The sequence below is a fragment of the Pan paniscus genome, chromosome 20, assembly GCF_029289425.2.
Source record: "Pan paniscus chromosome 20, NHGRI_mPanPan1-v2.0_pri, whole genome shotgun sequence".
Classification (NCBI taxonomy): domain Eukaryota; kingdom Metazoa; phylum Chordata; class Mammalia; order Primates; family Hominidae; genus Pan; species Pan paniscus.
Window position 1 is genome coordinate 59,425,001 of NC_073269.2, and position 24,250 is coordinate 59,449,250.

General features: G+C 43.6%; 1 long non-coding RNA gene and 1 pseudogene across 1 annotated transcript; one reads left to right on the forward strand and one right to left on the reverse strand.

The window, feature by feature from the left end:
* Nucleotides 1–6,415, forward strand: part of LOC100973446 (zinc finger protein 813-like) — a 19,687-nt pseudogene extending 13,272 nt beyond the window's left edge.
* A 3,839-nt stretch (nucleotides 6,416–10,254) lies between these two features.
* Nucleotides 10,255–23,148, reverse strand: LOC117976917 (uncharacterized). Its single transcript, XR_004667759.3, has 3 exons — nucleotides 21,818–23,148; nucleotides 16,449–16,505; nucleotides 10,255–15,871 (listed from the first exon to the last, which is right to left on the reverse strand). It is a non-coding gene; the product is annotated as an uncharacterized LOC117976917 (long non-coding RNA).
* Between the last annotated feature and the right edge of the window lie 1,102 nt (nucleotides 23,149–24,250).

Below are 24,250 nucleotides of genomic sequence, written 5' to 3' on the forward strand. Positions count from 1 at the left end.
TATGAAGAATATATACTTTTCATTGATGTGACAGTGATATGTTTTTTACAAACTGTTAGACACTTTAGGGTCACAATGGAAAAATATTCCTTACTTTAGGCTACACGTTTTTGTGCCCTGTCAGTGTTTTGTCACGATATTGGAAATAGACTTCCGTAAAAATAATTTGAAGCACATGTAATCACCCTTTATTTGTTAAAGAATCTTATGCTTTTCTGTTCCTAAACTTTGAGGGTCATGTTTGGAAAGTTTAAAATAAGTATTGTTTTTTGTGTCATATTTACACATTTCAGCATTATTTACCATCTATACTTAATTTGAAACCTTTTGGTATGTATACTTTTTAGATATCTCTTCCAAATGCACGATGAAGGAGTTCTCGTCAACAGCACAAGGCAATAGAGAAGTGTTCCATGCAGGGACATCGCAAAGACATGAAAGTCATCACAATGGAGATTTTTGTTTCCAGGATATTGATAAAGATATTCATGACATTGAGTTTCAGTGGCAAGAAGATGAAAGAAATGGCCATGAAGCACTCATGACAAAAATCAAAAAGTTGACAGGTAGTACAGAGCGATATGATCAAAATTATGCTGGAAACAAGCCTATTAAATATCAGCTTGGATTCAGCTTTCATTCGCATCTGCCTGAACTGCACATATTTCACACTGAAGAGAAAATTGATAATCAAGTTGTGAAGTCTATCCACAATGCTTCCTCAGTTTCAACAGCCCAAAGAATTTCTTGTAGGCCTGAAACCCATATTTCTAATGACTATGGGAATAATTTCCTGAATTCTTCATTATTCACACAAAAACAGGAAGTACATATGAGAGAAAAATCTTTCCAATGCAATGACAGTGGCAAAGCCTATAATTGTAGCTCACTCTTAAGGAAACATCAGTTAATCCATTTAGGAGAGAAACAATATAAATGCGATATATGTGGCAAGGTCTTTAATTCGAAGCGATACGTTGCACGCCATCGTAGATGTCACACTGGTGAGAAACCTTACAAGTGTAATGAGTGTGGCAAGACCTTCAGTCAGACATATTACCTAACATGCCATCATAGACTTCATACCGGAGAGAAACCTTACAAATGTGAAGAATGTGACAAAGCTTTCCATTTCAAATCAAAGCTTCAAATACATAGGAGAATTCATACTGGAGAGAAACCGTACAAGTGTAATGAGTGTGGCAAGACCTTTAGTCAGAAGTCGTACCTTACATGCCATTGTAGGCTTCATACTGGAGAGAAACCTTACAAGTGTAATGAGTGTGGCAAGACCTTTAGTCGGAAGTCACATTTTACATGCCATCATAGAGTTCATACTGGAGAGAAACCTTACAAGTGTAATGAGTGTGGCAAGACCTTTAGTCACAAGTCATCTCTTACATACCATCGTAGACTTCATACTGAAGAGAAACCTTACAAGTGTAATGAGTGTGGCAAGACCTTCAATCAGCAGTTAACCCTTAACATTCGTAGACTTCATAGTGGAGAGAAACCTTACAAATGTGAAGAATGTGACAAAGCTTACAGTTTCAAATCAAACCTTGAAAGACATAGGAGAATTTATACTGGAGAGAAACTACACGTGTAATGAGTGTGGTAAGACCTTCAATCAGGAGTTAACCCTTACATGCCATCGTAGGCTTCATAGTGGAGAGAAACCTTACAAATATGAAGAACTTGACAAAGCTTACAATTTCAAATCAGACCTTGAAATACATCAGAAAATTCGTACTGAAGAGAATCTTACAAGTGTAATGAGTGTGGCAAGACCTTGAGTCATACGTCATCCTTTGTGTACCATCGTAAACTTCATAGTGGAGAGAAACCTTACAAATGTGAAGAATGTGAAGAAGCTTTCTGTTTCAAATCCAACCTTGAAAGACATAGGAGAATTCACACTGGTGAGAAACCTTACAGGTGTAATGAGTGTGGCAAGACCTTCAGCCAGACCTCATCCCTTACATGCCATCGTAGACTTCATACTGGAGAGAAACCTTACAAATGTGAAGAATTTGACAAAGTTTTCCATTTCAAATCAAACCTTGAAAGACAAAGGAGAATTCATACTGGAGAGAAACCATACAAGTGTAATGAGTGTGGCAAGACCTTTAGTCAGAACTCATACCTTACACGCCATCGTAGACTTCATACTGGAGGATACCTTACAAATGTAATGAGTGTGGCAAGACCTTTAGTCAGAACTCATACCTTACATGCCATCATAGACCATACTGGAGAGGTACCTTAAAAGTGTAGTGAGTGTGGCAAGACCTTTAGTCTGAAGTCATACCTTACGCACCATCGTAGACTTCATACTGGAGAGGTACCTTACAAGGATAATGAGTGTAGAAAAACCTTTCATGGGCAGTCAGCATTTTACAAATGTAATGATTGTCACCAAGTCTTGAGTAATGCTACAACTATTGCAAATCATTGGAGAATCCATAATGAAGAGAGACCTTACAAGTGTGATAAATGCAGAAAATTTTTCAGACATCCTTCATACCTTTGCAGTTCATGGGTGAAGTCGTATTAGAAACCTTACAAATGTGAAGAATGTGATGAAGCTTTCAGATTCAAATCAAACCTTGATAGTCATAGAATTCATACTAGAGAGAAACCTTAGCAGTGTAATGAACGTGGCAAGGTTTTAAATCAAAAAGCAAAGATTGCACATCATCATAGAATTCATACTGGAGATAAACGTTACAAATGTGAAGCATGTGACAAAGTTTACAGTCGCAAATCAAGCCTCGAAAGACAGGAGAATTCATACTGGAGAGAAAGCTTACATATGTGAAGAACGTCACCAAGTTTTCAGTCGCACTCAAACCTTGAAAGACACAGGAGAATTCATACTGGAGAGATAGCATAAAAATGTAAGAGTTTGTGACAAGGCTTTCAGGCGTAATTCACACCTGGGACAACATCCTAGAATTCACATTGGAGAGAAAGCTTACCAGTGTAATGAGTGTGACAGGTCTTTAGTGGGCATCAACACTTGTTTACCATCAGGCAATCCATGGTGTAGGGAAACTTATGTAATGATTGTCACGAAGTCTTCAGTTACACTACAACCATTGCGAATCTTTGGAGAATCCATAATGAAGAGAGATCATACTAGTTTAATAAATTTGGCAAATTTTTCAGACATTGTTCATAACTAGCAGTTCATCGGCGAACTCGTACTGGAGAGAAACCTTACAAATGTCATGATTGTGACAAGGTCTCAGTCAAGCTTCATTCTATGCAAAACATAGGAGAATTCATACAGGAGAGAAACCTCACAAGTGTGATGATTGCGGCAAAGCCTTTAATTCACATTCACACCTCACTAGACATCAGAGAATGCATACTGGACAGAAATCTTATAAATGTCATCAGTGTGCCAAAGTCTTCAGTCTGAGCTCACTGCTTGCAGGATATCAGAAAATTCATTTTGGAGATAGTTGTTCCAAATACAATGTGTATAGCAAACCATCAAGCATTAATTGACACTAGAGTCAGTTCAGCATTGACTTGAGTTTGACTTGACTTAACATTGAGTTGAAGCCTTAATTGACATTAAAGTGTTTATGTTAAGAGGACTGGGCCGGGCACAGTGGCTCACACCTGTAATCTGAGCACTTTGGGAGGCCAGCATGGGTAGATCACTTGAGTTCAGGAGTTTGAGGTCAGCCTGGCCAACAGACGTGAGCCATTTTCCCAGCCTGTTTTTTGTTTCTTTAACAAAAACTGATAGGGATTTTTTTTTTTTTTTTTTTGAGATGGAGTTTCACTCTTGTTGCCCAGGCTGGACTGCAATGGAGCGATCCCAGCTCACTACAGCCTCCGCCTCCCAGGTTCAAGCAATTCTCCTGCCTCAGCCTCCAGAGTAGCTAGGATTACAGGCATGAGCCACCACGCCCAGCTAATTTTGTATTTTTAGTAGAGATGGGGTTTCTCCATGTTGGTTAGGCTGGTCTTGAACTCCCAGCCTCAGATGATCCACCCACCTCAGCCTCCCAAAGTGCTAGGATTACAGGCGTGAGCGACTGCGCCCAGCCCCAGTGATAAGGATTTTTATGGGTACCGTGTTGAATCTAAATCACATTGGGTTATATAATCACTTAACAATATTAACTTTTCCAAACCATCAGTATGGGTTGTAGCTCTATGTTTCTAATCATTTTGATCAATGTTTGTAGATTTCAAGGTACAAACTTCTGACCTTTTTACGTTTATTTCTAAGTATTTCTTACTTTAAGTTCTCCAGCAAATGGAAGTCTTTTAAAATTTTCTTTTAAAGTTGTTTATTGTTAAAAGTATGGAAATTCAACTAATTTTTGGTGCTGATACTGTATTGTGCAAATCCACTGAATATGTTCCTTAGTTCCAGTAGTATTTTGGTTGACTCTTTGTGATTTTCTACACAGAAGATCATGTTGTCTACAAACAAATATAATTTTACTTCTTTCTTTCTGATTTCGATGAGTTTGATTTCTTCTGCTATTTAATTGCTCTAGCTAGGGCAGGCAGTATTGATTGAATAGAAGGGGTGAGAGCACTCTTGCATCATGTGAGATCCTCCAGGAAAGGCATTCCATTTTCCCTACTTGATTATTCACTCATTGGTCATTTCATGGATGGTCTTTCTACTGTTTAGGTAAATTTCCTTTCTATCTATTTTGTTTAGGATTTCTATGATGACTGGATTTTGAATTTTGTGAAATGCTTTTTCTCCCTCTATTAAGATGATGTGGTTTTCATCTTTCATTCTGTTCAAGTGGCATATCACATTGATTTGCTTGAATATGTTGAACCATCCTTGCATCCCAGAAATAAGTGGCACTTGAGTATCTACAATCCTTTTTACATCCTCTTGAATACAGTTTTCTAGTACAAGGGATCTTGATGAAGTTCATGGAAAAATACATATTATGAGAAAATTGTGCATGAATTTCATAGTTTTTGCACCAAATTAAACTGGTACAAGTCTGTTATAACGTCTGAACAGGCTGTAGTCGAAGGTACTCAGAAGGATAAGACATAAGTTTGAAAAGAGACTCTATCAAAGTAAAATAAATTCTGCTAAAATTGAAACAAAAAGAAACATCAAATTTATGATGAGATCAGATGCAGTGTCACCACACCCTGCTAATTTTTGTATTTTTAGTAGAGATGGGGTTTCACCATATTGGCCAGGCTGGTCTTGAACTCCTGACCTCGTGATCCACCCGCCTCGGCCTCCCAAAGTGCTGGGATTACAGGCATGAGCCACTGCACCTGGCCCACGTCAGTTTTACAAAAAAAAAATTAACCTTGTTTGTGCTGCAATGAAGAGGACTGACAGGTAACAGCAGAAATAGTAGTCAGGAGTTTGAGAACAGGCTGGTTAACATGGTGAAACCCCGTCTGTACTAAAAATACAAAAATTAACTGGGTATGATGGCAGATGGCAGTAATCCCAGTTACTGGGAAGGCTGAATCCGGAGAATCACTTGAACCTCAGAGGCAGAGGTTGCAGTGAGCCGAGATGGCGCCATTGCACTCCAGCCTGCGCAACAAGAGCGAAACTTTGTCTCAAAAAGAAAAAAAAAAAGATGTCAAGCCTCTTCTCTTCCTCTCTCCCCTTGTGGTGTGTACTTGACTCTGCCTCTCACCAGATCTTCTTATAAGGCTCAGGATTAAGCGATTCCTGGCCAAGAAACAAAAGCAAAATCGTTCCATTCCCCAGTGGATTCAGATGAAAACTGGTAATAAAATCAGGTACAACTTTAAAAGGAGACATTGGAGAAGAATGAAGCTGGGTCTATAAGGAATTGCACGTGAGATGGCACACATATTTATGGTGTCTGAGCATTACAATCACGTTACCATATCAAGCTGAAAATGTCACCACTATCTGGAGAGTTGGACATGTTTTACTGGGAATATATTTTTTCTCTCTGAATCTGTTATGAACATGTTGGTTGTCTGGGTTCAGTAATAAATATGTGAGGCTTTTCATTTAAAAAAAGTCAAATGATGTAATTGCATAGAGTACCTTAGTTTCTGTATTGCTTTTTAGGTTTTTTTTTTTTTTTTTTTTAACTCCACTGGGTCAGTGGATCACACCTGTGATCCTTTCACTTTGGGAGGCTGAGGTGAGAGGATTGGCTGAGACCAGGAGTCTCCTGGGAATCTTCTCGTCTCCTGTAACCCAGTTCACGACAGACCCTTGGACTTTACTATATTGGAAAAATCTACATAAAACAATGTCAATGTGTCAAAGCATTATGTCTGCCACAAGCTTGTGAAAGGAAAATAAAAACTACTAAGCCAAAGAGAAAAGTCAAGCTGGGAACTGCAGCAGACAAACCTGCCTTCCATTTTATTCTTAAACGAGATAGCTAGAAAGACAAAAAAAGAAAAAGCTACATAGAGGCCGGGCACGGTGGCTCATGCCGCTAATCCCACCACGTTGGGAGGCTGAGGCGGGCGGATCACCTGAGGTTGGGACTTTGAGACCAGCCTGACTAACATGGAGATATCCCGTCTCTACTAAAAACACAAAACTTAGCAAGGCGCGGTGGCACATGCCTGTCATCCCAGCTACTCGGGAGGCTGAGGCAGGAGAATCGCTTGAACCCGGGAGGCGGAAGTTGCAGTGAGCCGAGATCGCGCTACTGCACTCCAACCTGGGCGACAGAGTGAGACTCCATCTCAAAAAAAAAGAAAAACTTGCAGCAAACATCATATGATATAAAAATCCTTTGCCACAGGGGAGAATCAGGTATGATAAGTTGCTACATGGAGAGCAATATGTGAGTTTCTACTCTGTCTTCAGGTGCCTTCCCAGAGATGCCCCCACATTTTCCTACAGCAGTGGGGATATAGGATGGACTGACCCTCCCCACCACACACACACACACACACACACACACACACACACACACACACACACACACACACACACACACACCACCCCCACCCCCCACCCCCCACCCCCGGGGAAAAGCCCATATAAAGCAGTTCCCATTTCCCTCCACAAACTGCGGGCTCCCAGTGAAAACTACCTTATAGACTTTCTTGCAAATCCCATTCTTTTCTGGCCTTCTACGGGATGACAGGGGCCTAGAGAAGGCAGTACTGGGTGGAGTTACCTGGGTGCGCATTTGTTGGGATGTGGCATTTTATGGCTATTCTAAGGTCTGTTACCAGTTGTCTGTCTTGGGGAGAATGTGCAGTCGCCATGGTCCAATAATCCTCTATCCAAGGACCACACAGGTCACCACAGGTGCTCAATCAGTGTGATCCACATGGTGTGATGTGTGCTCTGGCAGGGCACAGATGGACACACTCAGCTCTGTCAATGTGTAAACAGGGAGTGCTGCAATGACATGGTTTATTCACAGTCACCATGGAATCTGATGTGGCATTTTAAAAAATGCGTAGATCTATTGCAACTGGTATGAAAACATCACTGATTGGCCACGCACAGTGGCTCACACCTGTAATCCCAGCACTTTGGGAGGTTGAGGCAGGCAGATCACCTGAGGTCGGGAGTTTGAGACCAGCCTGACCAACATGGTGAAACTCGTCTCTACTAAAAGTACAATTAGCCTGGCATGGTGGCACATGCCTGTAATCCCAGCTTCTCCAGAGGCTGAGGCAGGAGAATCACTTGAAGCCAGTTGGCAGAAGTTGGGGTAAGCGGAAATCACGCCATTGCACTCCAGCCTGGGCAACAAGAGTGAAACTCCATCGCGAAAAAAAAAAAGAAAAGAAAAAGAAAAAGAAAACATCACTGATTGGTGAAAGCTATTGAATTAGACAGAAATGTAACTCTGCAAATATATATTTAAATATTTAATAGTGAACAGAATATCTGAATGGTGTGTATATACATATATATGTTGTATGTGATTTCAGATGCAATTTTAGATATTCTATGAAATTGTGTAGGCAGAAGGATACACCTCAAACTGGTGAAAATTATGTCTAGATATAAATGACTACTTTTTATTTTAGTGTTTAAATATTTTATTACGTTTGTTGAGGTGTGTATTAATTTTCTATTATGAATTACCACAGTATAGCCAGCAGTTTACTACAGCACTCATTTATTTTCTCACAGTTCACAGATGAAAAGTGTGTCAGGTTTTTCTGGGTACTCTGTCTAGTCTCACCAGGCCAAAATCAAGGTCAAAGCCATGGGATCGACTCTTGAGACTGTGGGGGCAGAATTCTCTTCTAAGCTCATTCAGATTGTTGTCAGAATTCATTTCTTTCTCCTGGTCCCCATATTTTCAAAATACAGCATGTGAAATTACTCTCGTGCTCCTGAGTCCTGACTTCCTCCACTATTGCATCTCTCTGACATATATTTCTGCTTCAAGGACACATAGGACCCACCCAGATAATCCAGGATAACTTTCTTTTGTTTTGTTTTTTTTTGTTTTTTGCTTTTTGTTTTTGAGACTGAGTCTGGCTCTGTCAACCAGGCTGCAGTGCAGTGGTGCCTTCTCTGCTCACTGCAACCTCTGCCTCCCGGGTTAAAGTGATTCTCCTGCCTCAGCCCCCCGAGTAGCTGGGATTACAGGCGTGCACCACCTTGCTGGCTAATTTTTATATTTTTAGTAGAGATGGGGGTTTCACCATGTTGGCCAGGCTGGTCTTGAACTCCTGACCTCAAGTGATCCACCCACCTTGGCCTTTCAAAATGCTGGCATTACACACAGTTTTTTCTTTCAAAGTCAAATGAGGCCAGGCATGGTGGTGGGTGCCTTTAATCCCACCTACTCAGGAGGCTGAGGTAGGAGGATCACTTGAACGCGAGAGGCAGAGGATGCAGTGAGCCGAGATCGCACCAATGCACTCCTACCTGGCCGACAGAGCGAAACTCAGTCTCAAAAAATAAAATAAAATTCAAATGACTAGTAGCCTTCATTAATTAATAAATTACCAGACAAATTCCTTTTTGCAGGTAACATAACAAACACCAGAGTAGCACCAGGAGTTGGACACCTGCCTACAACATTATAGGACCAGTAAACTTTTTTGCACTGAGAAAATAATTTGTCAATCTAGCTAGAAAATTATTACCATCTGGGATATTTCTGTTAAGAGAAATTTGTATACTATATATTGATAAACTGTATTTGTAATACTCTTTTACATAGTTATATAACTATACATCAATATAATTAACTATACATCAATATAATTATATAGTAATATATATTTAAATATTGGTAAACTCTACGTTTCTATGAAATTTCTATATTATTTGGTATTCAGTTGTGCTCACGTGTCCATTGATTTCTTTTCTTTTTTTTTTTTCTGAGACCAAGTCTCGCTCTGTAGCCCAGGCTGGGGAGCAGTGTTGTGATCTCGGCTCACTGCAACCTCTGCCTCGCAGGTTCGAGCAATTCTCCTCTCTCAGCCTTCCAGGTAGCTGGGATTACAGGCGCGCACCACCACGTCCAGCTAATTTTTGTCTTTTTGGTAGAGACGAGGTTTCACCATGTTGGCCAGGCCGGTCCCTAACTCTTGACCTCAGGTGATCTGCCTACCTAGGCCTCCCAAAGTGCTAGGATTACAGGCGTGAGCCACTATGCCCGACCAGGTTTCTTTCATTTTTAAAAGACTTTTAAGTTCAGGGGTACATGCGCAGGTCTGTTACGTAGGTAAACGTGTGTCATGGGAGTTTGTTGTACAGATCACTTCATCACCAGGATATAAATTCTAGTGCCCACGAATCGTATTTCCTGATCCTCTCCCATCTCCCACCCTATGCCCTTCAATAGGCCCCAGTGTGTGTTGTTCCCCTCTATGTATCTGTCTTCTCATAATTTACCTCCCTCTTATAAGTGAGAACATGTGGCATTTGGGTTTGTGTTCCTGTGTTACTTTGCTAAGGAAAATGGCCTCCAGCTCCATCCATGTCCCTGCAAAGGACATGATCTCGTTCTTTTTTATGGCTGCATAGTATTCCATGGTGTATAGGTACCACATTTTCTTTATCCAGTCCATGGGTGATGGGGATTTTGGTTGACTTCATGTTTGCTATTGTGAATAGTGCTGCAACGAACATACACATGCATGCATCTTTACAGTAGAACAATTTATATTCCTTTAGGCATATATCCTGTAATGAGATTGCTGGGTCGAAGAATATATCTCTCTTTAGGTCTATTTCGTGGAAAGCAGAGTGGGAGTTCAAAAATGTCTAATGTAAACTAACGGCTTCATGTTCTTCCTTTTACTTCCTTTCATGTCTTTCAAAATCCTTCTTAGGTACTTTGCCTGATTCCATTTATCTGCATATAACTTAAAAGATCAAAGGTCTAAATATTATAAGGAAATCTACTTTGGGTGGAAAGACTTCTCAGGGAGGCAGAGAATCCACTGAGACATACGTAGTGTGTGTTCAGTCCCTGATGTACCAGACCTCAGTATTTCCTGCTTCCTTCTTGTGAGACCCTCTCTGCCTCCAGGGATCAAGGAGAAGAAAGAATCTCCCCAGACGCTCTAAAATCCCTTTGGAGATGCTACCCAGGAATTAGTACATGTTTTCTTGGTAATTATAACAGGGAAATAAAGTTTTAAAAATATAATAACGTCCTGGCTGGGCACGGTGACTCAAGCCTGTAATCCCAGCACTTTGGGAGGCCAAGGGGGGAGGATCACGAGGTCAGGAGATCGAGACCATCCTGGCTAACATGGTGAAACCCCTTCTCTACTGAAAATAGAAAAAATTAGCCGGGCATGGTGGCGGGTGCCTGTAGTCCCAGCTATTCGGGCCACTGCATTCCAGCCTGGGTGACAGAGTGAGACTCCATCTCTAAATAAATAAATAAAAATATAGTAGCATCCTAGGACTGCACTGTCATAGCTGTGACAGGTAAAATGATCATTGGGGTTGTGACACCAGGTGAGTACACAGAACCACAATCCCATATCTAGCAGCCTGGCTGCTGCCCTCTCATATAATACTGACTGGCATGACCAGCACACTGAGCTCACCATCCAGACAGAAGGATGGGTGAGGTGACTGTTTTATACTTCACTTTGACAGGTAGAGTATGGAATAGAAGGAGGTATATAAGAAGTCCAGATATGGCCGGGCATCGGGGCTCATGCCCATAATCCTAACACTTTGAGAGGCCAATGGTTGGGGGGGCGGTGGATCACCTGAGGTCAGGAGTTGGAGACCAGCCTGCCCAACATGGCAAAACCCATCTGTACTAAAAATACAAAAATTAGCCGGGCTTAGTGGTGGGCCCCTGTAATCCCAGCTACTCTGGAGGCTGAGACAGGAGAATCGCTAGAACCTGGGGGGCGGAGGTTGCTGTGAGCCGAGATCACTCTACTTCACTCCAGCCTGGGCATAAGAGTGAAACTTCGTTTTGGGAGAAAAAAAAAAAAAGAAGTCCAGATAAGTGATCACATCAAGAAAAGCGAATCTTAGGCGTTTGAAACTAGTTTAATGTCAAAGCCACACAGGAAGGAGGAATAATTCCTGAGGCATGAGCTGAGCCAGGAAAGAGAGTTGGGACTGTAGACCCTATACCAGTCCCTGATAGCTCCTAAGGTAGTTTAGTTTAATCCTTCAATAATAATGATTTTTTGGTGTTTAATCCACATGATAATGAAACCTGGGTTTTAAGGTGCTTGAAGACTGGAATTCTAAAATCTATCTGTGGTTCAGCCTACTTTACACAAATCATAGAAAGAGTTTTCAGGATAATTAGAAGTATGCCCTTATGACCCACATACTGGAAATGATTGGGATAAATCTACAAGAATTACCTAATTCTGTGCAGAATCCACACCCTCAAGTGGCAGTTCTGGGGCTAGAAATGTTATCTCAAAGTCTCCTCTTTGAAGGGCTAAATGGAGAGTCATTGTTTCTCTATTGAAAACATAAGGAGTCTGTTGATTATGGTGAGACTGTTTTCAGTCTTGAAGTTAGGAAGGCAATATTTAGGGAACAGGAAAGTTTTAATAATCAGTTTTAGATAGCAGTTGTCAGTCTTGAATTGTAATGCTGTTGTCTGGCTTAAAAGAAAGTCTAATATCCGGTTCTGATCACAACAATTCGGTAAGTTGGTGAGGTGATGCATACGTTAATTAGCTTGATTGAATCTTTCTACAATGTATACAGAGATCAAAACATCCCATTATATCCCCTAAATAGACACAATTATTGGCCAATTAAAAATAAATAAATGTGGCCGGGGCAGTGGCTCACACCTGTAATCCCAGCACTTTAGGAGGCCGAGGCGGGTGGATCACCTGAGATCAGGAGTTCGAGACCAGCCTGGCCAACATGGCGAAACCCCATCTCCACTAAAACTACAAAAGATTACCTGGGCATGGTGGCAGGTGCCTGTAATCCCAGCTAGTTGAGAGGATGAAGCAGGGAGAATTTCTTGAACCCAGGAAGGCGAAGGTTGTGGTGAGCTGAGACCATGCCACTGCACTCCAGCCTGGGCAACACAGCCAGATTCCGTCTCAAAAATAATAATAAAATAAATAAATGTGGCCGGGTGCAGTGGCTCATGCCTGTAATCCCAGCACTTTGGGAGACCGAGGCGGGCAGATCATGAGGTCAGGAGATCGAGACCACCCTGGCCAACATGGTGAATCCCCATCTCTACTAAAAATACAAAAATTAGCTTGGCGTGGTGGCGCATGCCTGTAATCCCAGCTACTCAGGAGGCTGAGGCAGGAGAAATGCTTAAACCAGGGAGTCAGAAGTTGCGGTGAGCCAAGATCGCACCACTGCACTCCAGCCTGGTGACAGAGCAAGTATCCATCTCAAAAAATAAAATATAAATAAATAAATGTAATCAAATCCAAATCTACCATTTCAGTTTATCAAATGCACAAGATTCCATGCCTTACAGATTTAATTTTTTATATATGTTCTATATTAACACCTTTTACAAAACTCACCTCAACACTTATTGTTTTACTCAATTTATGTATTCATTAATTGATGAGTATATGAACTGAAAATTGTGGGGAAAAGAAGGAGAGATCAGACTCTTACTGTGTCTATGTAGAAAGAAGTAGACATAAGAGACTCCATTTTGTTCTGTACTAAGAAAAATTCCTCTGCCTTGAAATGCTGTTAATCTGTAACCCCAGCCCCAACCCTGTCATTGCAGAGACGTATGCTGTGTTGACTCAAGGTTTAATGGATCTAGGGCTGTGCAGGGTGTGCTTTGTTAAAAAAGTGCTTGCAGGCAGTATGCTTGGTAAAAGTCATCACCATTCTCCAGTCTCGAGTACCCGGGGACACAATACACTGTGGAAGGCCACAGGGACCTCTGCCTAGGAAAACCAGGTATTGTCCAAGGTTTCTCCCCATGTGACAGCCTGAGATATGGCCTCGTGGGAAGGGAAAGACCTGACCATCCCCCACCCCGACACCCATAAAGGGTCTGTGCTGAGGAGGATTAGTGAAAGAGGAAGGCCCCTTTGCAGTTGAGATAAGAGGAAGGCATCTGTCTGCTGCTCGTCCCTGGGAATGGAATGTCTCAGTGTAAAACCTGGTTGTATGTTCTATTTACTGAGATAGGAGAAAACCGCCTTAGGGCTGGAGGTGAGACATGCTGGCTGCAATACTGCTCTTTACTGCACAGAGATGTTTGTGTACATGCGCATCAAAGCACAGCACCTTTCCTTAAACTTACTTATGACAGAGACACCTTTGCTCACATGTTTTCCTGCTGACCCTCTCCCCACTATTACCCCATTGTCCCGCCACATCCCCCTCTCGGAGATGGTAGAAATAGTGATCAACAAATACTGAGGGACCTCAGCGACCAGTGCTGGCGCAGGACTTCCTTATGCTGAGTGCCGGTCCCCTGGGCCCAGTGTTCTTTTTCTATACTTTGTCTCTGTCTCTTATTTCTTTTCTCAGCCTCTCGTCCCAACTGACAAGAAACATCCACAGGTGTAGAGGGGCTGGCCCCCTTCAGAAAACAGAGATAATTTAATTTTATTTTTTTATTTATTTTTTGAGACGGAGTTTCACTCTTGTTACCCGGGCTGGAGTGCAGTGGCACGATCTCAGTTCACTGCTACCTCTGCCTTCTGGTTTCAAGCAATTCTCCTGCCTCAGCCTCCCTAGTAGCTGGGCTTACAGGTACCTGCCACTATTCTTGGCTAATTTTTGTGTTTTAGTAGAGATGGGGTTTCTCCATGTTGGTCAGACTGGTCTCAAACTCCCAACCTCAGGCGATCCGCCCACCTTTGCCTCCCAAAGTGCTGGGATTACAGGCATGAGCCACCGCGCCCAGCCATGATAATTTAATTTCTACCCTACTTTATTTTATGATGCCCTAGTGTTTCACGTCATGTAGTTAAGACATGATATCAGAATGTCCATTAATTCCTGTGGTAGGTGCCATCGTACTTTCCTTCCTGGCATAAGAAGAAATGAGTCTCTGTGTGGCTGTCCTGATATGGGGTCGACTTTTAAAACCTACTTTAGTCATGAGGCAGATTCCTGTAATTTTATACTCCAATCAGTGTATCTACATTTTATCAAGGTCTTTAAAGATTTATTCATAATTGGTATCAGCCTCTGGGGTAATGTTTTACATGTCAATGGAAACCGGTCAAAAATAAAATTATGAAATTAAATGTCACCCGTGTAAAATATAAAGACCAGGTATAAAATAGAAATTAAATATGTATGTTCATTATTGGAAGAACCCCGCTAACTGGCTTGTAGAGCATGGTGGTCAATGCACTCTGAAATCAGCCCAGACAAGATCAGTCCCCATTCTACCCCAAACACGGTGTGAATTTACACAAACCATGTCACCTCTCTGTGCTTGAGTCCTCTTTGTCTTTATAATGGTGGTACCTGGCTCATCGATTATGAAGAATATGGAGGTGAATACATGTCTGTTCTTCACAGCAAAGAGCAATTCATTGCAAATACACTTAAAATAGGACACATCCAAATATGGCGAATTCTTCATACCAGAAAGTAACTTTATTATTTCTATTGCATTTCAGCTGGGTTTATTTTTATTTTTATATATTTACTTATTTATTTATTTTGAGACGGTGTCACTTTATCATCCAGGCTGGCGTGCAGTGGCGCGATCTTGCCTCACTGCAGCCTCAACCTCCTGAGTTCAAGGGATCCTCCTACCTCAGCCCCCACCAAGTACCAGCTGCCTTTTTAATGTCACTCATGCATCACGTTCCCTGCAGGATCCTGTGTCTCTGAAGATAAGTAGCAGCCTGTGGGAACTGACAGAATGGCTGCTGGGATGTGGCCATGGGAATGATCTTCTTATCGCAGACTGTACTTGGAATCCTGGGGATTTCTCTCTTATTTACCATTATCTGTCCTTTTACATCACTGGGTGCAGGTTAAGGTCCACAGATTTGATGATCAGACACATAATTGTAGCCAACACTTTATTCCTCCTCCCTAGAGGAGTCCCACAGACAATGGCAGCTTTTGGGTTTAGGCATTTCCGGAGTGATTCTGGATGTAAATTTCTTTTTTTATTGTCAGGGGAGTGTTCATTGGCAGCACCTGCCTCCTGAGTGTCTCCCAGGCCATCACCATCAGCCCCAGGAGCTCAGGTGGGCAGAGCTTAAAGGGAACGCCCCCAAGCACGCTGGCTCCTGTGTGTTCCTCAGCTGGCTCCTCCCTGGTCAATATCATTGTTCTTATGCACGTGACCGGCAAGTGGAGCAACAAAAATACCACAAAGACAAAAGATCTGGGATACTGTTCTGCTGCTCATCACGAGGGCACCAGAGAGTCGCTGATGCGGCACTGCTGTCCTTCCCTGATGTGATCCGCCTGGGGCTCATGCTCTGGGGCAGCAGCTCCATCGTTTGCATCCTGCACAGGCACAAGCGGCGGGTCCAGCACATTCATAGACCAGCGTCTCCCCCACATCCTCCCCTGAGTCCAGAGCTACCAAAACCATCCTCCTGGTGAGCACCTTTGTGTCCTTTTACACTCTCTCTTCACCTTTCAAGTTTCTTTGGCTCTTTTGAATAATCCTAGTCAGTTGGTGGTGAATATCTCTGCAATGATCAGTGCAGGTTTCCCAACTGTCAGCCCCTTTCTTCTCATGAGTGGGGACTCCTGTGCATCCAAGCTTTGCTTTGCTTGGATAAGTAATACAAAACCCCCTAATCTTATCAGAAATATGTGAATTGGATATGTCTGTACAATGTTTATGTTTCTTCATTGATCTCTATAGACCCATAAACACGGTTATGGAACGAGCCTTGTTAGTGCTGTGCTTGCCAGCAGGGGCCACTCTTTCCTTCTTTAACTCCTGATCCCTCCCTCCACCCACACCGCCCTGGAGCAGCTCTGTGGAAAAAGTGGAATCAGCTTAGAGGTTTTGGAGAGGAAGATACTGAAACGTAAACGATATAAGAAAGTCACGGTGCACAAATATACATACCTCATTTCTGTGTCCCTTGGAGCAGATGGGGGAATGTGCGCAGATGCGAAGCTCTTGCTGTAATTTATGTGACAAATAATAAAATATATGTTTTGTCAGATCCAGAAATCTCATGCCTTCAGCCAACATCCATAAACTGACAGTCTAACTTGTTGGCTTGTAAGTAAGGTAAAAATCTAAAACTGGCCAGGCGCGGTGGCTCACGCCTGTAATCCCAGCACTTTGGAAGGCCGAAGCAGACGGATTAACTGAGGTCGAGAATTTGAGACCAGCCTGACAAACATGGAGAAATCCCGTCTCTACTAAAAAAAAAAAAAAAAAAAAGGAAAAAGAAAAAAAATTATCCAGGCATGGTGGCACGTGCCTGTAATCCAAGCTACTTGGGAGGCTGAGGCAGCAGAATCACTTGAATCCAGGAGGCGGTGGTTGCGGTGAACCGAGATCGCGCCACAAAACTCCATTCTGTGTGACAAGAGTGATACTCTGTCTCAAAAAAAAAAAAAAAAATCTAAAACATTTTGCAATTTCTGATAGTTTTGGTGATGCTGAGACAGATATGACTTTGTGTAAGAGGAAGGTAGAAAGATTCTTCACTGGCGTGGTTAGCAGGCAGAAAATGGCTCTCTGGAACAAGCAGCGAATTCTCACCCAAACTGAGGTGAAATGAGAGTAAGACTTCTCCATTCTTTTTTTTTTTGAGACGGAGTTTCATTCTTGTTGCCTAGGCTGGAGTGCAATGGTACGATCTCAGCTCACTGCAACCTCTGCCTCCCAGGTTCAAGTGATTCTCCTGCCTCAGCCTCCCAAATAGCTGGGATTACAGGCATGCGCCACCACGCCTAGCTAATTTTGTATTTTTTAGTAGAGACGGGGTTTCACCATGTTGTTCAGGCTGGTCTCAAACTCTTGACCTCAGGTGATCCGCCCACCTCAGCCTCCCAAAGTGCCGGGATAACAGGCTTGAGCCACAGCGCCCGACCAAGATTCCTCCATTCTATAACCCTTGAATGGGACTGTTGTCTGAGAGGGAGGATTGAAATGAACTGTCCGAATGTGATTTATCTGTTGTTGCTCATTCTCTTCCTGGCAGGAGCAGGAAAGGACAAGGAGTCCCCGAAGCTGATACTGAGTTCATGGGGTTGAGCTGACAGCGGCCAACAGGCTGTGGTAAACGCTAATGAAACGAGGCTTGTTAGTGCTGTGCTAGCAAGCAGGGGTCACTGTTTCCTTCTGTACCTCCTGATCCCTCCCTCCACCCACACCGCACTGCAGCAGCTCTGGGGAAAAAGTGGAATCAGCTTAGAAGTTTTTGGGAGGAAGACACTGAAAGTCCTACCTTTTTTTTTTTTAGATGGGATCTCACTCTGTCGGCCAGGCTGGAATGCAATGGTGCCAACTTGGCTCAGTGCAACCTCCCCACCCTGGGCTCCAACAATCCTACCATCTCAGCCTCTGAAGTAGCTGGGACTACAGGTGTGCCTCATCACCATGGGCTATTTTTATTTTTGTATTTTGTAGAGGCAGGGTCTTGCCATGTTTCTCAGGCTGGTCTCAAACTCCTGGGCTCAAGTGATCTGCCCACTTGGGCCTCCCAAAGTGCTGGGATTACAGACATGAGCCACCGTACCTGGCCTAAAACTCTTTTACTCCTGTTGCATGCAAGGATTTAAGTCACCAACCCACGTGGTTTCCGGGAAGAAGGGTCAGTAGGTGCAGGAGTGGGTGAAGGTGCTAAGGATGGTGGGGTGAAGTGTGGCTGCAAACAGGCAGAAAGAGACAAGCTTCTGACCCTGAATAGTCACCAAATGCTGGGTGGTGCAATGCTAAGAATGCAGCACAGCCGGGCGTGGTGGCTCACGCCTGTAATCCCAGCGCTTTGGGAGGCCAATGTGGGTGGATCATGAGGTCAAGAGATCGAAACCATCCTGGCCAACATGGTGAAACCCTGTCTCTACTAAAAATACAAAAATTAGCTGGGCATGGTGGCATCTCTTTGTCTGTGTCTTTATTTATTACAATCTCTCATCTCCGCATACAGGGAGACTACCCGCTAAGCCCCGTAGGGCTGGACCCTATATGAAACACAGAGTTCACCATTCTGAGTATATCATTCAAGTTATTTTCCTATTTTCCTTCCGCAGGTTCTAGCACGTATTAACACCGTGTGTCTAAAGTCATTCCTGCTGGTCATCTGGAGGAATCTGAGAAGGGGCAGGTCTTTCTTCTGACTCTCAGAGCAGCACTCTCTACAGGACAGGGCCAGGCACCCCCTCTCAAGCCCAGTCTGATCCACCGACAGAGTCCGTTATCTCCTGTCCGGGGAAGAGGTGGGCCTCTCTCCATCCTGGGAGGAGCTCTGAACTTCTCCTTCATCCAGGGATGGGCCCCAGGGACCCACCAGTGGGGCTGGGAGAAGCCCCCCTCAGCAGGAAGACAGAGGTGCCTGTGTGGCCGAGGCCTGGAAGGTCTGCACCATGGTGCACAGAGGCCCCGGAGCTGGGTGAGGCCAGAAAGCTGCTCTGGGGTCAGCGGGGAATGTGCCTGCTGAATCTGCAAGCACCTGAGCTACGTCTTCACAAATGGCCTCAGACCTAGAGTGCAGGGAGATCCCCTGGCTTTTCTGAAGTGGTGGCCGGTGGTCTCCCGGGGAGCAGAACCTGGGCTGCTTACTTCCCTTACCCAGTGAGGGCCCACGGGGAGCTCTTGAGTTGGGCATCATGGGTCTGCGTGATGTGGCTGCTGTGCCCACATCAGAGGGTTTTTGTTTCTTTTCCAAAGTCAAGCTGCACTAATCTAGACCAGGGATCCCCACCCCTGGGCTGCGGACCGGTCCCCATGGGTGGCCTGTTAGGAACTGGACCGCACAGCAGGAGGTGAGCAGTGGGTGAGGGCGCGTGACCACCTGAGCTCTGCCTCCTGTGAGATCAGCAGCGCCACTGCATCTCAGAGGAGTGCCAACCCTACTGTGAACTGTGCATGCGAGGGATCTGGGTTGCATGCTCTTTATGAGAATCTAACTAATGCCTGATGATCTCAGGTGGAACAGTTTAATCCTGAAACCATCCCCCCGTCTGTGGAAAAACTGCCTTCCACCAAACCAGTCCCTGGTGCCAAAAACGCTGGGAACCGCTAATCTAGACAGTTCTCTGCTAAGGAAGCACGTGGTTGAGAAGCATCAGAATCGTTCCCACGGACCATGCTCCGGAGTCTCAGCAGGCTCCTGCAGGTGAGCCCCACTGGCCTTTCCTCTTCCTTCCGGACCTCCTCAGCTTTGGTAATGGAAAGCTGCAACTTCTTCTGTCCCCAATTCCTCTCTGGGTGTCAGGATCTCTAAAACCCTCTCAGCCGCTGAGAAATCTGTCTGTCTGTCTCACAGTGTGTTTATCCGTGCATCATGAAGGACCCTCATATGGCTGACGTGCCTTGGCTGATGCGAGTAACACTGCAGCAAGCGTGGGAGTGCAGATAGCTCTTGGAAATACCCATTTCCTTCAGATGCATACTCAGAGGTAGGATTGCTGGATTGTTTGGTCATTTTGATTTTTAAAATTAAAAAGAATTTTAATTCTCATATTGTTTTGAGTAAAATTAAATTATAACTTGTAAGGCAACTCCATGTTTTTTAGAATTTTTTAAAATATAATTGCTCTACCAATTGACTGTCCCAACAACAACGTACAGGGGTATTTTTTTTCCTCCGCATCCTCACCACTTGTTACCTTTTGTCTTTTTAATAATAGCAATCCTAAGACATGTGAAGTGATACCTCACTGTGATTTTGATTGGCATTTTCCAGATGATTAGTCTATTCAGGCCCTTTACTTTTTTTTGTTGTTGTTGTTGTTTTTGAGATGGATTCTCACTCTGTTGCCCAGGCTGGAGTGCGATGGCACGATCTCGGCTCACTGCAACCTCCGCCTTCCGGGGAGGAGTGATTAGCCACCACGCCCGGCTAACTTTTGTATTTTAGTAGAGATGAGGTTTCACCATGTTGGCCAGGCTGGTCTCGACCCCCTGATCTCAGGTGATCCACTTTGCCCAGCCTCCCAAAGTGTTGGGATTACAGGTGTGAGCCACCATGCCCAGCCCCTTTGCTCTTTTTTAATAGGGTTATTACTATTACAATATTTGCTTTTGAGTTGTGGGTGTTCCTTATATATTTTGGATATAAACTCCTTATCACAGGTATGGTATATATGGTTTGAAATATTTTCTCCCATTATCATGCCCCAATATCACTAAGTTACATTTCACTGCTCCCTCTTGAACACCTGAAAAAATTTCCTATTTCCATGTGTCTGTATCCAGGTTATTGTCACTTTTACCTGAAGACACATTTATATATGCTGATATTCCCCAATAACTAATATATTTTTACTCTTTTTTTTTTTTTTTTTTTTTTGAGATGGAGTCCTGCTCTGTCACCCAGGCTGGAGTGCAGTGGCATGATCTCAGCTCACTGCAACCTCTGCCTCCCAGGTTCAAGTGATTCTCCTGCCTCAGCCTCCCAGGTTGCTGGGATTACAGGCACATGCCACCACCACTAGCTAATTTTTTTGTATTTTTATTAGAGATGCGGTTTCACCATATGGGTCAGGCTGGTCTTGAACTCCGGACCTCATATGATCCACCCGCCTTGGTCTCCCAAAGTGCTGGGATTATAGGCATAAGCCGCTGCACCCGGCCCTAACTAATATATTTTAAATAACTTTTTGCTCTTGGCACATGGACTAAAACCACATCACCAGGCTTTCAATGACATCCAATGTCTGCCATCTTATTTCCACTCCAGCTCCGCCCCAGGCATAGTTGCCTTTCTTTTTATTGAAGCCTTCTCCTTGCCAAGTTAATTAAAGAGAATGTTTTCTTCATCAAATTAGAAATTACATCCTCAGAGAAGCTTTCCAGTATTTGTAGTTCTTACAGGCCACATTTATTACAAGTTTATAGACTCCAAACTTCTCCACTGAACAGTTAATAAAAAGGACACAGGCTTATTGTAAAATAATTCATTTAGTGCCTGCCATTCTGATTACACTAGAAATTTAGTTCTCCTGCTCCGCGTTCTGTTATGTGACTGTTCAATGCATTACTTAAAACTGCAAGATTGAACAGAGAGATCAGCTTCTGACACTGATGAATGCAAACCACAAGAAACCAAGTCTCCTCTGCAAAATGATGAAAACACTAGCAAAGTCACTAAAATCAATCATTTCAGACTTCTGAAATCTACCAAAGCCACAGAACAAAGTGAAAAGTATCTATCCCACAGAAAGTACCAAACTTCAGTAAGACAGCAGCATTTGTGTCATTTTAACGTGGAGGCATTACCATTACCCTCCATCCTTCGTTCAGTGTACAGCACTGACCTCTTTTGAAGCTCCTTTTAAACCCCTCCTATCAGGCCAGTCGCGGTGGCTCAAGCCTGTAATCCCAGCACTTTGGTCGACAGAGCGAGACTCCATCTGAAAAAAAGAAAGAAAAAAAAAAGAGAAAGTGACTTTTCAAGACTGTGATTTATGGTCTCCCCTGGGAACCAACAGTATCTGTGCTGAGAGCAGATATTTGGGTGGAAGGGGCTCTGGTGTGCAGGGCATGCCTTCTGTAGCTCAGTGCTTCTGACAGTGGGTCCAAGGGGAGAAACATTGGCATTAACAGGGAACTTGTTAAAGATGCCAATTTATAAATGCTACCTCAAACCTGCAGAATCAAACATTATTACAGTGGGTTGTGGAGTGCCAGATGACTTATATTCACCTTAAAGCTTGAGAGTCAGTGCTTAGCTAAGAGGCCCTCAGCCCAGGCTTCCAGTTAGGATCAAATGGTCATATTCAGTTACTACCATCACCTGTGCCCTCCCCATAGCGTCTGTCTATTGGTGTCGGGGGAAACATCCATGCTGTTTCAATTAACTACCCTGCCCCCAGGTGATTCTAGGGTGAGGAGAAGTCCAGCATGAGGGCTTCCATATGCATTTGTGAAGGTTGACGGCAGACTGTTCCAAATGAGAATAATGGTTTCCGTGATATGATAAAAGCAATGCTATTGAATATGATGATGACTGATGAGAAGTTTTGCATAGCATTGGCTGTAAAGAAGCCACTTATAGGCTGGGCACGGTGGCTCACGCCTGGAATTCCAGCATTTTCGGAGGCTGAGGTGAGCAGATCACCTGAGGTCAAGAGTTCAAGACCAGCCTGGCTAACATGGTGAAACCCTGTCTCAACTAAAAATGCACAAATTAGCCAGATGTGGTGGTGGATGCCTGTAATCTCAGCTACTTGGGAGGCTGAGGCAGGAGAACTGCTTGAATCCGAGAGGTGTAGGTTGCAGTGAGCTGACATCATGCCTCTGCACTCCAGCCTGGGTGAGAGAGCAAGACTACGCCCCCCCCCCCCCCCAAAAAAAGAGAGAGTTTTCCTGTAAATAATTAAAAAGACTAAGCAGCCCCAGAGAGAAGACCTCCTGGGATCATTGACCCTTTATATCGAGTGATAAAGTAACCTCCCTTGAAGTATATCAATCCATAACCAATCACCTTGCTGCACCCTATGTACTGGTCTTGAATGGAAAATGGTGATTCTTCTAAAGCTTCTCTGTCTTTCCGTGTGTGTGAAACCTAAGGGAACGCTGATCCCATTCATTTGGAGTTGATGTTTCCAAGTGGCTATCCTCATGCTTTGTGTTCAAATAAACTCTATGCTGAATCATAAATTCTAAATTTTATTATTTACTGCTGATATCAGTTTCTGTCGGAGTGTAGGAGCCTCACCAGAGAGGGCACCTGTCGCTATGTTGTAAAACTCACACTTGTCAAAAAGACATGGGTTAGTGTTACTCCCCGTCCCTCAGAATGAAGCTAATTAGCTGACACAGATGGTCACCTCCATTACCAACTAGAGCCAGGATGAACTATGTGTGACCAAGGGTGTTGTCAAGTCCTCTTCCCTGAGGACTGATTAGTGTTTATCTTGAAAACATGTACTTAATGGGTTGTATAGAACAGTAAAGTTTCTTTCTCTTTTTTCAACCTCTTAGCTGTTTGCCTGTATTTCGCATCACAATCTGGTCTAAGGCTTATTTATTAATGAAATGGTTTTAATTTCTTTCTCTATTATCCTCGTGGAGATGATTTCTCATTTGGAGGAAGACTTTTTATTTGTTTTCAATTATATTTTCTCAACAATTAGACAGTGAAGTAAAAAGTATTTTTGGGGGGCCAGGCACAGTGGCTCATGCCTGTAATCCCAGCACTTTGGGAGGCCGAGGCAGGTGGATCACTTGAAGTCAGGAGGTTGAGACCAGCTGGCCAACATGGGGAACCCACCTAGAAAAATACAAAAATTAGCCGGGCATGGTGGCACGCACCTGTAATGGCAGGTACTCCGGAGGCTGAGGCAGGGGAATCGCTTGAACCCAGGAGGCAGAGGCTGCAGTGAGCCCAGTTCCTGCCACTGCACTCCAGCCTGGGCGACAGAGAAATGCTCGGTCTCAAAATAAAAGAAATAAGTAAATAAATAAAAGAAAGTAATAGATCTCTTCTATAAATGTGCTGGGACAACTAACTGGATATCCACATGGAAAAGTATAATGTATCCCTATCTCACACAATCAAAATTTTATTTTAACGTTAAAAAATGGAGAAAAAAAGAGAGAGAGACGAGGGAGGGAGTCCTGAGGGAGGGGTGTTACTTTGTCGCCCAGGCTGGCCTGGACCCCCAGGCTCAGCGATCCTCTCGCCGCTGCTTCCTGAGTAGCTGGGAACTCAGGCTCCCGCCCCCGGGCCCGAATCCTTGCTGTGT